Source organism: Manacus candei, unplaced genomic scaffold (assembly GCF_025592945.1).
Source record: "Manacus candei isolate 608988 ecotype Guabito, Panama unplaced genomic scaffold, ASM2559294v1 h1tg000049l, whole genome shotgun sequence".
In the NCBI taxonomy this organism is placed as follows: Eukaryota; Metazoa; Chordata; class Aves; order Passeriformes; family Pipridae; genus Manacus; species Manacus candei.
This window is the reverse complement of record NW_026138097.1, coordinates 28,550,317-28,565,890: the sequence shown is the minus strand read 5'-3', so window position 1 is coordinate 28,565,890 and position 15,574 is coordinate 28,550,317. Positions and strand designations below refer to the sequence as shown.

Sequence of the window (15,574 nt, the reverse complement as noted above, 5' to 3'; positions counted from 1 at the left end):
AAATATTTAAAGCAATACTTTATTCTTACAGTTCACGCTTCTCTAAAATTTCCTTAAATATTTTGGATGCTGATAATTTTATGTTTCCTAATAATCATGCATAAATACTAAACTATATAAAACACCACCTAAATATTAAAATATTTTTTTTTAAAAAAGCTATCTGATAACAAGTGCAAGATGGCCAGCTCTACAGGAATCAGAAATAGCTAGAATTTTGGTGAAAATAACTGTCAAACTCACTTGCAAATACCTGAAGTATTACATATTTCTTTTTCTCTGTAGTTGAATCGCACTGTTGTTGTGGTTTAACTCTGGCAGTCAGCCAGCCCCACGCAGCCACTTGCTCACTCCCCTCTGATAGGATAGGGAAGAGAATTACAAGGGCAAAAGTGAGAAAACTTGCAGTTGAGATAAAGAGAGTTTAGTAGGTGAAGTTAAATCTGCACACGCAAGCAAAGCAAAGCAAGGAATTCGTTTATCGCTTCCCATGGGAAGGCAGATGTTCAGCCATCCTCAGCAAAGCAAGGCCCTGTCATGTGTAACGGTGACTTGGGAAGACAAACACAATCATTATGAATGTCCCCCTGCTTTATCATTCTTTCCCAAATTTCTTTGCTGAGCATGATGTCACATGGTATGGGACATTCCTTTGGTCAGTTGGGATCAGCTGTTCTGGCTGTGCTTCCTCCCAGATGCTTGTTAACACCCAGCCTACTTGCCTGGAGGAACAGAGTGAACAACAGAGAAGGCCTCAGTGTTATAAAGTACAGTAAAACAAAATATAAGAAATAGCAAATATAAAAATTATAACAAATCTCAAAAAATGTTACTAACCCCCTCCATATTCTTAACCTTACTCTTTTCAAATCATAGCTTTTAGTTTTAATAATCTCTTCTCTTGCTATTACCACTCTAATATCAAAACATTAATATTCTAGCCATTCTAAAAATAAACTCTTGCAAATGTTTATTTTAAGATTGTTGAAAAATTACATTCAATTTTTAAAGTTTTAGTTTAAAACCAAAGTAAGGATATTTTGGAATAGGTTTAAGTTGGGAAATAATTTGCATTACACTTTTGTCTGATTAAGCCAATTAAGTATATTTTTGAGCAGTCAGAAATTTCAGATATGCACTTAGGTGTGTCTAAGTCAAAGGGTCTTCAAAAATTGTGGATGTTAGCTGTGATGTTGCTAAGGATCCATATATGTCATATTATCTTGCCCTTTGTGGCAGTTATGCAATTGCACTGAAACTTAATGAAAGAAGAGTAAGATCACGCGTTTTACATCAGAGAGACATAGGATATTCACAGATAACTTAGTTATCAGGGACTTATTGATCAAGAAAAGCTAACATAATATCTTTAACTCATTCCAGTCTATAAAATCAATTCTGTAAGATCATGCTGATGGCTGCCTGATCACTATCTGTAATGTAGAAATTAAGCAAATCACAAGGTAAATTCCAGATCAAATCCAGGTGGATACCTGCTGTATGGAATGGTCAAAATTTTAGAAGTTGTATTTATAAAGTACTGCTCATCTGACTAGGAAAAAAAAAAAGGCTTCTGAAAAATAGTTTATGAAAGGCTGCAAATTCCTAATCTTAGCAGAGTTCTGTGGTAGCTGTAATATATAGAACAATATTAATCAGCTCAGGATAGATTTATGGGCTATTTATTTGTAACTCAGCACACATTCATAACACCCTGGTTAATAGTTTTAAAAGAGATTTCAAGATTTAATCACATTTCAAATTTGATAATGCTGTCATTTAGCTTATCACAACAGTAGGTTAAAATCCTATTACTGCTGCTTACATTAAACCATACCATACCAGAGGAAAAAAAAAAGAATAAAAGCCCCAAAACAAACTGTGAGGGGAAAAAAAAATATTTCTGGATTTAGTATTACTAGAATTGTATAATTGTATGTAGTTTATTCAAAAAAGTTCTAATCTGAACTACTATTCTGGCTACAGATGCAGAGGGATAGAATGATAGTAGTTTGTTCATTTACTTTTTGAAAGAGTGGGCCAATTTTTTTGCAAATGACCAAGACTGAAGAATTTGAGGAGAAGACAGAAAATTAAGGTGTATAGAGGAGGACTACATGTGAATACAAAGAGTATTGCTGCCAGTAGAGGGTGAGATGGGAACTGACATCTCATGCACACTCAAAAGCCTACCAATCTCTTCATTGCCTCAAAGAGTTCCTGCACTGAGGGCACCTAACTGGAGTATCCTGGTCTTTTATAGCAAAAAGAAAATCCAAGCAATTCTCATCTGTATCTGACATGGTAATCAAAAGTCTGTTGCACTTCTGATTCTTCCCTGGATCAATGTAGCTCACTAATTTTACTGTAAGGTCATCTGCTTTTCAGAAGCTCATTCTAATACTTCTCAAGTTCCCTTTGAAGCTACATGCCATGAAAAACTGGTCCTGCAGTACCAGGTTTAACATTCAGTGCTACAATTCCTAACTCTTTGTCAAATCACTTCCTGCCAAGTTATATTCATTGACTGCCTGAAGTCCTTATGGCAACCTTAAGTCTAACTAAAACCATCCTATCTCTATGTTTGATTCCCCGTGGCAAAAGCAGTGCCTGCTTGCTTACAAGTACCTTTCTCCAGACTGCAATGCTTCTAACCAAGGTCTCAATCATTTCTTACAATCTCAGCCAAACGTGTCCAAATTTTAACAGCCCTGAATAATAGGATGTCTTTTACATCTATGCCCAAAATGTGACCAGCACTGAGAGCCTGTGTGAAAACCAACAGCACATCAGTTTCTTGCTCTAAAGAGAAACTCACAGGATTCCGACAGCAACACAACATGTTAAATTTTCAATAATTGAATGCAGCAGTGAATAGTCACATCAATGTGTTTGATCACATAAAGACAGAGCATTGAAAGGATTCTCAAGGCCTGCATAACCATGGTTTATTGAATTATGGTTGGTTGTCTCCCTACTTTCAAGGGAGACAACAGCTCCTCTCAGTTTTGAATCATCTACAAACTTTCTTAGTATCCCTTCCAGTCCTATGTCCAAGTTATTTATGAAGATTTTGAAGAGCACAAGGCCCAAGATGGAGCGCTGTGGAACCCCACTACTGACAGCTCACCTCCTGTTGCAAAACAATAAATGCAACTGTTAAGACTATACTAAAAATTGGTTAAAGCTCTCATCTTCCTTTCTTCTATTCCCAGCACTGTTGTCCCTGCAGACCCCAGTCTCAGGATGCTACTAATTACTAATGTAATGTCTTGTAATAAAAGATTTTCTACATCATTGCAAGATGAGAACTTTAGTCATTACCTGATGCTTAAAAGGCAAAATTTCTAGTGCTACATGACCTTGCTAGGACAGTGAAATCCAGAATTGCAGCTGATGGTATTATGCAGGAATAGGTCCCAGTGTGCATACTTTAGGAGCAAAATATTCCTCATGGCAACTAGCTGTTTGTTTACGTACATATCCTGTACCTCTTTGGATTCACACAAACCCACTTATATCTACCTGAGTAATATTTCATTAATTGAATTTGTAGTATTCTCTTTTAGTGACACCCAGGGCTTCTCTAGACATGCAGTTTCTGACATTCCATGGAGTTTTTCATTGCAGATCTGATGACAGATGTTTTTTCAAAACATTTCTGAATATCAAGTTAAATCCTTTTTAACACAGTGCTGAACTTCCATTATCCCTAATGTTATTAGAATAACACACATTGACTGAGTTATACAACAGGGAATTAAAGTATGGGAAACAATAAAAGGCTCAAGAAAAATACACAACACAAACTAGACAATTATCCATTTGTTTTTGAAAGGGGAATCTTCAAGCAAGAAGCACTATTTGTAGATAAAATTTTCCAGGCAGACTATGAAGGCTCCAGTAGAGAGCACTTTTCAGGGTTTTGTTTGTTTTTTTGTGAGTTTTTAAAGTCGAGAAAGATCTCCTTTACCTATTCCTACTGGTTCAAAGATTGTGGCAGAAGAGAGCTAGAAACACAGGCTGTAAGACAGAATTGCAGCTCTGATTATACTTTAATCTCACAGATATTGCGAGATCCCTATGAGTAGTATTTCATGCTTATTGCTCTGTTGCTTACCCTCATGTAGTTTTAATCTAGAGATCTTTTTCTGATTTGGCACTGAAAAGATTACATAGATGAGAGAATTTATCTACCTTTCTGTTCCTTTTTCTTTCTTATCCCCTGTTTCATATAGATTAAATACATTGTCATTGTCAATTTCTTTTGTCTTAATAGTTAGGGTATGCTATTATTAAGAGAATCAACAGTAATTATGGAACATATCAGCAAACAGAAACAGGATAAGAAGGTTTAGGTTCATAATGTTATTAGCAACACTGATAGTCGAAGTAATGAAGGGTTTATGGTTTCAGACAATTCAATAAAACTCATGAGACTGACACTTAATTACAACATTGTAAAGCAAATGTTCTCTCTTCTTTCAATGTCTACCTTGAAAATGTTTTAAATTAACAGATACAATACAGGTATGAAACATATCAGATATCTGCAGAAAAAAGAGATTGATCCTGACATATGGGGCTTCAGAACACACCAGTAAAATACATTTTGCAATTTTTTTTTCTCAACCAAATTTTTCAAGTAACACCTGCAAAAAAAAAAAAGAGGATTGTTGAAAATGTAAGTACATAAAATAAAACCTCATGTCTTAAGGACTAAAAATTCTGACTAACCTTGAAGAAACACCAACATTCCCTCATCAATTTCTTCCACAATTATATGCAATTCTATACAGAATAGTTCTGTTTCTTTTCTTGGTTGTGGTGAAACTCGAATCATAGTCTAAGGGAGGACAGCATATTCCCATGATTCTCTGAGGTACTATGGTTTTATCATGTACTTGGAAACTTTATATCATGGTGAAACACAGGGTGAGGCAGGCACATAAACAAAACCACAGCTCTCAGTAACAAAAAATCCAAGCTTTATTTACTAAGTGGAACAGGTATAGTGAGTGAATAGCAATTTAACACATACACACATGCACAAACATACGCACACATGGTACAGAACATGTGCACACCATTTAAGGTCTATGACCCAGTTGTGACCAGCAACAGGGATGTCGTGGTGGAGGACATTCCTAGAAGCTAGTTGACATGGTTCAGAATTAGCAGGCGGCCTGGCCTCTTTGTACTGCTCTTCCACCTCGGGCTTAGCCTTCTGCATGGCTTCAGATGCTTGGGGACACATTGTAAGGCCCCAGGTCTTGAGCTACAAACTCACCAAAGGGGTTTTACTTAAAAAATATAGAAGGTTCCAACAATATCCATCCTCCAGTTTATTAAAAAAGCCCTCAATTCTGTTAGCACTTTAAGAGAGAGTGCATAGGAGAAAAAGCTGCACATAGTTTCTCAGGGGCTACTTTTACTGGTAAACTTTCGAAAATAAAGGAACTTGGCAAAAGTTTAAATGGCAACATACAACCAAAATAAAGCATTCCACAAAGCATTGATTTAGCACATCCTAACACATACAGCCCAGCAAAATCCAGCCCATCTGTTCCAAGCTACCAAAATATTAAGGAAGAAGCTGCCTTTGACTTACAGCTGCTCTGGCGTTGCATCATGAGGCTTGCAGGGGCTGGGGTGTGGTATAGGGCATTACCTCACCTTCATGAAATTCGACCTGTCCCTTCCCCATGCATACACACACTTGGGTTGATCCAAGCTACTAATTAACATAATAACCCAGTTTCTCACACATATCCTCTACCAAGAGGCTAGTTTGTTTATTATTTGTTGTTTTCTGACTTAGATGATCCCGCAAGCAACTAGTGGCCTTGTTGGTTAAATTACCCCAGGCTAATCTCAGAATTTCACTATGTCTAGAGGCAGTTAGCAGTTTCCTGGGTCACTTCTGTTGCAGAATATGTGAAAGAGGGGTGCTTTGTTTCTTTCTCATTCACACCTAAAATATCTAGCAGGTGTACTGGTTTTGGCTGGGGTAGAGTTGATTTTCTTGACAGTGGCTGGTATGGAACTGTGTTTTGGATTTGTGCTCAACACAGTGATGCTAATATAGAGATGCTTTTATTATTGCTGAGCAGGGCTTACACAGAAACAAGACCTTTTCTGCTTTTCATACTGCCACACTGGTGAGGAGACTGCGGGTACATTGGAAGTTGGAGGAGACACAACTGGGAGAGGTGATTCCAGCTGACCAAAGGGATATTCCATACCAAATGATATCATGCTTGGTATATAAAGTGGGGGGAAAAAGGAAAAAGTGGGTGGGATGTTTGGAGAGACGTTGTTTGTCTTCCCAAGTAAACATTATGCGTAATGGGGCCCTGCTCTCCTGGGGATGGCTGAACACCTCACTGCCCATGGGAAGAAGTGAGTTAATTCCTTCTTTTGCTTTGCTTGTGTATGCGGCTTTTGATTTCCCTATTTAATTGTCTTTATCTCAACCCATGCGTCTTTTACCTTTTGTCCTTCTGATTCTCTCCCTGATCCCACTGGTGTGGGAGTGGGTGAGTGGCTGCGTGGGGCTTGGTTGCTGGCTGAGGTTAAACCATGGGAGCAGGCCATACGTAATCCAGAGGTATGTGACACATCTCCAGTTAATAATTATCTGTGCTTTCCTTTTTTTTCCAGCATTTATGGACATCATCTAATGACATAGAGCTGGGTACTGTAGTCAAGGCCTCATCTTATCTGATATCCTTTTGGGAAGGCTTCACCCTGTGACATTTTAAACACTAGGTCAGTCTCTCACATTCATACACACATGATCTTTTAATGACTGAAGAGAATATATATATTTTTGCAGTAGCTTTATCTGTTTTCAAATACATTTCTGTGACATAATTTACGGGATTTTAAAGTCTATACACCATGTACTATATGTAATTCCTTATATGGTTAAATACTTAATTATACTATAAGACATCAACAGCTTCAACAGTTTAATGGAGTTATTTCGAAATATGTGTTTGAACAATTATTTTTGAGATAAATAACTTTTTGAAATAGTCATTTATCTTTCTTCTGAATTAAACCAATATAGTATTCATTATACCTTGCCTGGCATTAAAACACATACAGGTATCCAGCTAGTATCATCTTAGTTTTGCTTTGAGGTTAGTTGAGGTTTTTTCTTTCCTTTTTTAATCCAGTAAATCAATATTCAGAGCCCACACTGTCCCCATTCATAAAAAGGACTGCTAAGAACTGCCACTTGAATCATATTTGGTATATTATATTATATGATATTCTCCTGCTTTATATTTAAACAATAGAAAGTTTTTAAACATCTCCTACATGCTTTTATTAGTACAAGCTACAGAGGTTCCCTGAAGTTTGTTCTATTGGGCTATGAATATTTCCTCTAATTTTTTTTCTGTTGTTCTGTAGTTATCATAAACCCTAAAGCCTTCCAGTTATTCTTTTTCCTTTCCTGTTTTCAGATTCTTAATGTAAAGAGGTCAATCCTCAGTGAAGTATTGATATTGTTAGAAGAGTTACTTTCCTCATCTGCAATATTTTGTTAGAAAACAAATATATGATCAATTTTATGCAAACAAAAAGATATGAGTCAGCAACTGGATCCTCATAGCTGTAACACAGTAAACTAAACACTTGAGTACTTAAATAGTTGTGTGGTATTGCTTTAATATGGGGAGATGAGATTTCACCAAGGAAAGAAAAATTCTCTTATATTTAATAATACGGACTAGTAAAGAGTAATCACTTCCAAAAGGATTTGGTTGGAAATTCCCAAGGTTGCTAGTTAAGAACAAAGAAGAATTCATCTCTTAGACATTCTTTCCTTTAATTGAAAATGTCGACTTCTTGAAAAATTACACCAAGCTGTAATTTCATGATTGTTTGCAATTGAGATATTAATTTGGATTCAGTAAACTGTGTTTATACACCTATCATGTCATTGAATATCAGCTTCAAATATTTAACCATGGACAAATCATCTACTTTTCAATACAACAGCAATATTTCAGAGGAAAACTGTGGACCACTTACAAACTTATCCCATTTTCATTACATGATATAACATTGAACTATCAAATTTTTACTGGTATCTATAATTGTTCGAGTTCATGTGTGGTTTATAATGTGGTGTTTGGGACTTGCATAAATTCTGCATTATACAAAATTAAATTGATTGAACTAAGTATTTCTCCTTTTACTTACTGAGGATTCTACTAATTCCTTCTAATTTTGAAATGTATAGTCTTGGCACATTCTGCAGACACATTTTTGTTTCATGTTGTTGCCATGACAACCATGATATTAATGTCCATGATGTGTATCAAGGTGGCTGACTACTGACTACCCTTCACTTTGAAAGCCACTGTCTCCGGGAGGTTATAGAGGGCTAATTTAGTCTGGTAAATTTAACAAACACAGAACTTTTGTCGTGTACTGTACAGTGGATATCACATTGCACTGGGGCAATCCTCAGACACTGGGCAGTCCTCAGATACCAGGCAGTCCTCAGATACCGCTTACTTCCTTCCCATTAAACTTTCTTCACATGAAAAGAAGGGGTGAAAAAGCTGAGAAGCAGCCACCATGATGTGGCAGCTTTCAAAGTGAAAGGCAAGATGCCTGTATGTGAAACACCTGTGTGCCATCAAAGAGAAGGATCAATCAGAATCCAGTGGTTGCTATACTTCCTGGCACAGTCCCAGTCTACCTTAATACTTTTTAGTTCGCGGTAGCTGAGCCTGACACTTCAGCCTTCACTTCCTTTGCAACCCAAGACTGAGACCGTGCATTATTCAGCTGTGTAAGTTTATTCACGTGACAATGTAGTCACGGGTGTGATTGCTCCCACATACTCTAGAAAGAGAATCTTTAGATGCAGTTTGATGCTTGATGGACCCTGCCTATATTTGCAGGATTTACAGGTTGTATTGAGCAACTACACTGGCTAGAGGATGGATGGAAGATACTATACATCAGTGAGACCTGTTACTTTATAATTTTCCAAGAAAAAAAACAGTGATTTTGGTTTTCTTTTTCTGCAGGAATCTCAAAGAGAATTCTGCTCTACTACATGTCTGTTAGCCTGCTTTCTCTATACAGTGAAAAATAATGTCACACTAAAAAAAAACAAAACCAAAAAAAACCCAAAACAAAACAAAACAAAACAAAAGAATGGTTGTGTCTGGAGCTTCTTCTTCATTCCAGGACCAAGAATTAATATATCACCTCTCTCCTGGTTCCTCTGATTATACACCTCTGTTTCACATGAATAGTCAACGTTATTGTTAGCAGGTTCAATTAAACAGCTTTCATTCTACTTCCTCACAGCCTTAGGCAGTAGGTCTCCACAATATTTCTCAGTTCTGAATAATAACATTTCAATGACGACATCTCAGATAGAACAGAGGGAGCTGCAAGGCAACAAAGTTAATTTCTTTTTCAGTAGAAATCATCAATCGTTCTTTTCAAAAAAAAAAAAAGTCACATTAACAAAGTGCTCATATATTTGATAGGTACAATGGATTTCCAGGAATACACTGCATTAGAAATAATAATTTCTAATGCTTCACAAGACTAGATATCAAAATAATTTATTTTTTAAATAAAAGGTAATACTTTCTAGTTTTGAGTTCCAGTGCTTCCCTGATAATGTCATTTAACAGTTTAAATTGTCATCTGACAAATGCTTCATGTAGACATAGAACATAAACCATGTATTTAATATTTTGATTAAAAATGCTAATCAAAACAGAATTATTGCTGAGGGGGAAAGGCCCACACCTCTAACATCAGGCTTCACTTTGATAGAAGTAAAATGCTTACTCAAAAGGTGTCCAGCCACAGTGTTTGTAAAGTATGTCTGCAGAGTTTCAGCTTCCATCAGTTGCAAACTAGGTGCTTCTGAAATCTACCCACAAAACAGACCTCAATGGGAATGGACTCATGCACGATGGTCTCTTTGTGATGACCTTGTGTAAGGAATGCTTCATCGACATTTGGACTGCCCATTAATTTTCAGGGCAGTATTCTCCAGTGTATTACTTTATTAATTACCTAAAACTTTAAACTGACTGTTCCTAGTCTAGCACTGTCTCGAAAGTTCTCCTATTTTTTCTCGTCTTCAACATTCTTTACAAAATCAGGGTTTTCCCTTGTGCATGCAAAAGCTATGGTTAAATGGGAAAGGATTACTGTGCAAACTATGACAGTAGTTTGATAGTATGTGATAGTATATGTGCAGGTACCCTGCATCTCTGTCATAAAAATAAAAGAAACTTCTGTGACTTTTCCCAGTCAACAGGCAAACAGTTGGGGGGCAGAAAGTCTCTAGCAGCCAGGATTATGTCAGGTGGCACAAAGACCATCAGATCATCTATCCATGACTGGTGCATGTCCACAGTATCAGCAACACCAAACAAACCTAGTGTGAAGGTGTTAGAGAACCCCGGATGCACAAGGGTTTTAAAATGGGCACACTGCTAAACCCACTGAAAAGATCTACTCCTTCCCTCCCTCTCTGCAGTCATAGGCCTCTGCAGAATTCCTACAGCAACTAAAGGATCTTCCGGTCATGCATCCTGAAGGCTGCTGTTAGACTATAAGTGAAGGATCACCACATGCTCTGGTTGGTTCTGCCTGAAACTTGTAGCTATCCAACTATAATTACAAAACCTGTGTTTGGATTATGACCTCTGGTCCTGTAGCATCTCATTGAAGTGTTTGGCCTGCTGATTTTTGAAACAGAAAGTTAGGAGGGACAGGCTGGACATCAGCAGGCTCAGTGTTGTGAAAACATCTTTGATCTGGAGCATCTTATACATCTGCACGAGGATGCAGGCAAGCTATTTCAAAAGGAAGAGTCACAGCAGGATTGTGTCCTTTAGCTTGTGTACATCTTGCCTGACTTCACTACCCCCATCTAGTTCAGGGCTTTTCCATCAAAATATTTATGAAGATTGCAGCAGTATTCCATCATCCCTACCACAATGCAAGTTTTAAAAATAGATTGGATTCTCTCCCACTCTCTATATGGCACCAACACATTTTCTTGCTGTACATCAGTTCCTTTGACATAAAAAACCCCCTAAACCACCAGAAGAAACAGATAACTAACCAACCCAAAAATCTATAATAAGCACTCCCTCTAGACTCAATCATTTACTTCCAACCACCCCTCTCTCTCCATTGCACACCATCTGCTTGTTACACAGGCCATCTGATGAGGTACAACATTCATTCTGCTAGATCAGAGCCACCTCCCAGCTGTTCTAGCCTGTTCTTCACCTCCCTCCACTCTATTCTCACACACAAACTTTCTAGATGAGCCCTGAGAACCCACCACCCACACTCATCTGAACAGTTTCTAGATTCCACTGTTTCGAGCTGTCTGTACTCTATACTTGCAGCTTTTAGATGCTGAGTCAGAATTTGCTTGTGCCTCTATATTAAGAATCTGAAGTGCTATTCTCCTGTACCTATATGATACAGATGGGCATTCTTATACAATTTTTGTTTTCTTATTGTGATACAAGGGCTTTAGGAAAACTCTGTCTTTCCCCAGTTTACAATTACCACATTGACTTCTACTGTGTATGTTTGCTAACCAATATACCAAATCACAACACCCAAATCTCCTCCTCCATTTAAATGAATGCAACAATATACCTCACTTTACATTCCAGGCAAAGGAAACCATAAAAATGGGAATTTTCCATGCCTACACTTTAAGAGTAGTAAAAATAATGTCAGTAAATTTTCCAATAAGACATTCATATGTCATGAATAAGAATTCATATTGAACTAGAAATGTGTAAAAGTTGCAATAATCTTATGACCTTGGATTCTTGAGAAAACACATCGGTCATCATGAGTGTAACCACATTGTAGCTTTTTTTTTGTTTTGTTGTACTGTTTAGTTTGTTAATCCATAACATGTGATTTTCTCAAAGACATTTTTATGGAGCATCACCCTTAATTTTTAGATTGTGGATTTAAAAACAGAAGGCAAGCACATGCGCTGTTCAAATGAGATCTTTGGTTTTTGTTATCTGAGTTATTCAAAGTAAAATTTCTTAAAGTTGTTTGGAATGGGTAAGGGAGATAGAGAAAAAAGAACTTCAATAGAAGGAGAGAAATGGCGACAGGTTTACAGCTACATTTTCAAGTTAAAAGATGTGTGCATAATGACATTTAATTACTTCAGCATCAGTATTTTAGAGCATAAAAATAAATAGAACTTGGTTGAGAAGAAAGAGGTGAACCTTAAGTGGTCATAAAAGATCTTTTCTGAAGTCTCATATCTTGCAAATATTTATTTAAGTTCCTGTGTGCAACATGTACTTATCACAAACATGCTTGCAAATAAATTTAATGCAACCAAATGTTCATCAATAAGCAAACAAGAGAGGTCATGAATAGGAATGAAATTATATGCTAGAATCTATTTATAACTATAGTTACCAGACGGTTTTAGCTGCAATATACTTAGTAATTAAGTGGATGTTTACCCCTATTACCTATAATCAGACAGCAGGCTATGGAGAGAAATCTAGATAATAACGGTCCTCGTTCTGCCACCCCTACTGATACTGATTTCAAAGGGAAGCAGTCAAAGGCAGCTTCGATATATATCATGTCTGAGTACAAAATAAATTGTATTTTGAGGAAAAAGTAAGATTCCAAAGCAAATAATGGTTCCAGATGACATATGGGTTTATGAAAGGCAAGTTCTGCTTGACTAACCTGATCTCCTTCTATGGAAAGGTGAACTGCTTAGTAGATGAGGGAAAGACTGAGGGTGTTGTCTTATCTGGGCTTTAGTAAATTATTTGATACCATATCCCATAGCATTTTCCTGGAAAAAGTGGCTGCTCATGGCTTGGACAGGTGCACTATTTGCCAGGTAAAAATTTGGCTGTATTGCTAGGCTCAGAAATTGGTGGTGAATAGAGTTAAATCCAGTTGGTGGCCTCTCGCAAGTGGTGTACCCCAGGGCTCAGTATTCAGGTGAATCCAGTTTAATATCTTCATCGACAACCTGGATGAGGGGGTCAAGTACCAAAAGCATTGTTGAGCATTGGAACAGGCTGCCCAGGGAAGTGGTAGTCATCATTCCTGGAGTTATTTAAAAGGTGTGTAGATGTGGCGCTTAGGGTCATGGTTTAGTGGTGGACTTCATTGTGCTGGGTTAATTGTTGGACTCAATGATCTCAAAGCTCTTTTTCAACCTAAGCAATTCTACCATTCTATGATTTTGTACAGTAAATCAAGACCCAAACAGACAACTCCAAGCACCTGTAGTCACATATGAGAGCTGAGATCTAGAAGTTCTTGTGTGATTGCAGTTATCCCTTAATTTGGATACTTACATGAACTGAAACTCGAAAACAAAGAAAATTCCACTTTTTTCATAGCAACACCAACACCAGCCCCAAACCCACAACTAAACCCCACCGTCACACTCCCATGCACTTTCTTTAGTGTTATATAGATTGCAATAATTCAGATTATACAGGGGATCTCAGAGAAGAGAATATTGTTGAAATAAAAGCAACAAACACCTTTTTTTTCTCAGCAATAGGAATTTCTCTTCAGGTTATACATGTAAAATGAGTGAGGTTTCACAATTCTTTTTAGCAGTATTTCCTGCTGACTGTTGCAGGTGGGAGTAGAAGCTTCCACAAAGCACTGCAGCTGAGTCTTTGCTGATAAAGGCAGCAGTAGGCTAAGAGGGATAGCTGATGAACCTATGGGGTAAACAGCTTTTGAAAGAGATCAGGAGAGCCAGAGAGGAAGGTAACCCCAGGTAATGAAGATTTTAAAGGAATTGTTTAAGTTAAAGATTAAACACAGGGTGGCATAACTAGTGAAACTATATGTTCGATATGAGTATTTGCAAGAGCATTTTGTGCTGGAACAGAAAATCAGGTGCTGAAAATAGAAATACTTTATATTGGATAGCAAAAGAGACTTCAAAGTTTTTCACTCACTCTTTGATCATTCACTAAGGTAAGAATTCCATATACCATCAGATTAATAAATAGGGATTTATTTCTGAAGACACCTTATTTGTAAATTTCTCACCTTATTTGTAAATATCGACCCTCTTATGCTTGAGTTTCACATATCACAGATTGGACACAACGTTCTTTCCTCAGTTAATGGGTCTTCAGATGAATTTCTTCATTCTATTTTTGACATAATTTTTATATTTTAAATATGCTTATTTAATTAACACTATTACAAATAACTCAGGATGCAAAAAAAACCCAAACCAAAAGAAAACCACATGGCAACTGAGAAGCTGCAACGAGTAAATTTATCTCCCAAAATAAAGGTAAGATTGAAAGGCAAATCATCCTGATGTGTTTGTCTGTAACTTATTGTATTCAAAAAGTGGATAAACACACACCTAAATTGTACAAAAATACACAAATATAAATTTTTTTATGTTTTAGGTTGCAGACGGATACATTAAGCAGACAGTATTATTTTTAAAATAGATGACAGAAATACTTTTACCTGATAACTGCTTGAAAAAAAAATAAAACCACACTGATTTCAGGGAATTTGGAATTATGAAAAGATAATTGAAACTTACATCTTGATACACGGTGTTGTCCTCTGTCTCTTTTAAAATAAATCTTGTTTTGGCACTTCTACAGATATACGTCATTGGTCACAAAAATACACAATTTACCTGCTTTTGTTACTTAAGTACACATAGCAGCTTGAAGTCTCTATTCAAATACAACCTGAAATGTCTGAATATTGCTAAAAAATAAAGAAAATAATTTCATACTGAAATGGAATTTGAAAAGGATATTGAGAAGTCCAGCTGAGTTATAGCAGCACTGCAGTACAATCCTAATAGTACCTTTCACAAAGAATCTCTGGGTGCTCTTCAACTTAGCACAGTTCAAAACACCTTTAAGTAAAATTTTTCTCAACAGTTGTATTTTGGAATAGATTTCTGAAAAATGGTAAGACAGAGCCTTTTGAATACAAACATTGAATTTCTTTTGCAGAACAGCAACATTCATGAAAGTATCTAACTCAAAGGTGTCCATGGTAGACTCCAAGCAATGAAATAAATGTGTCCTTTAACAACAGTTAATTATTAAGCTGAAGTTATAGTACATAAATATCTGTAAGGAAACAGCATAATTTCAAAAATAATCAATGAAAGATTAAAGAAAAAAATAAAAAATAAGAGTTCTAAGATACATAGAGCACTGAATACTGCCCTTGATCACCAAGAACAGTATTGTGCTGGAAAAGATAAATTGAAATGCAGTAAGGCAAACCTCGATTGATATGACTGCTAAAGAAACCTCAGTTTTCTTTCTCTGCATTTATTTCCATAATCTGTCTGAACGTGATGTCAAATAGCAAATAAACCATTTTTATTTGAAAAGCTCCTACACCTCAAACAACCTATGAGCACTACTCAGAATTGTTGAGGAGACATCACCAATCACTTCCTTTCTTCATCCCACTATTGCTTGTCTTTTCTTGCTCTTAGGCCTTTGTACCTTCCAGCCACTTTCATTACAATTCT

At 36.7% G+C, this 15,574-nt stretch overlaps 1 long non-coding RNA gene across 1 annotated transcript; it reads left to right on the top strand.

The window, feature by feature from the left end:
- The first annotated feature begins 8,310 nt into the window (after nucleotides 1-8,310).
- On the top strand, nucleotides 8,311-9,160 carry LOC127476428 (uncharacterized). The gene is made up of 3 exons (XR_007906608.1): nucleotides 8,311-8,414; nucleotides 8,738-8,815; nucleotides 9,057-9,160. It is a non-coding gene; the product is annotated as an uncharacterized LOC127476428 (long non-coding RNA).
- The last annotated feature ends 6,414 nt before the right edge of the window (nucleotides 9,161-15,574 follow it).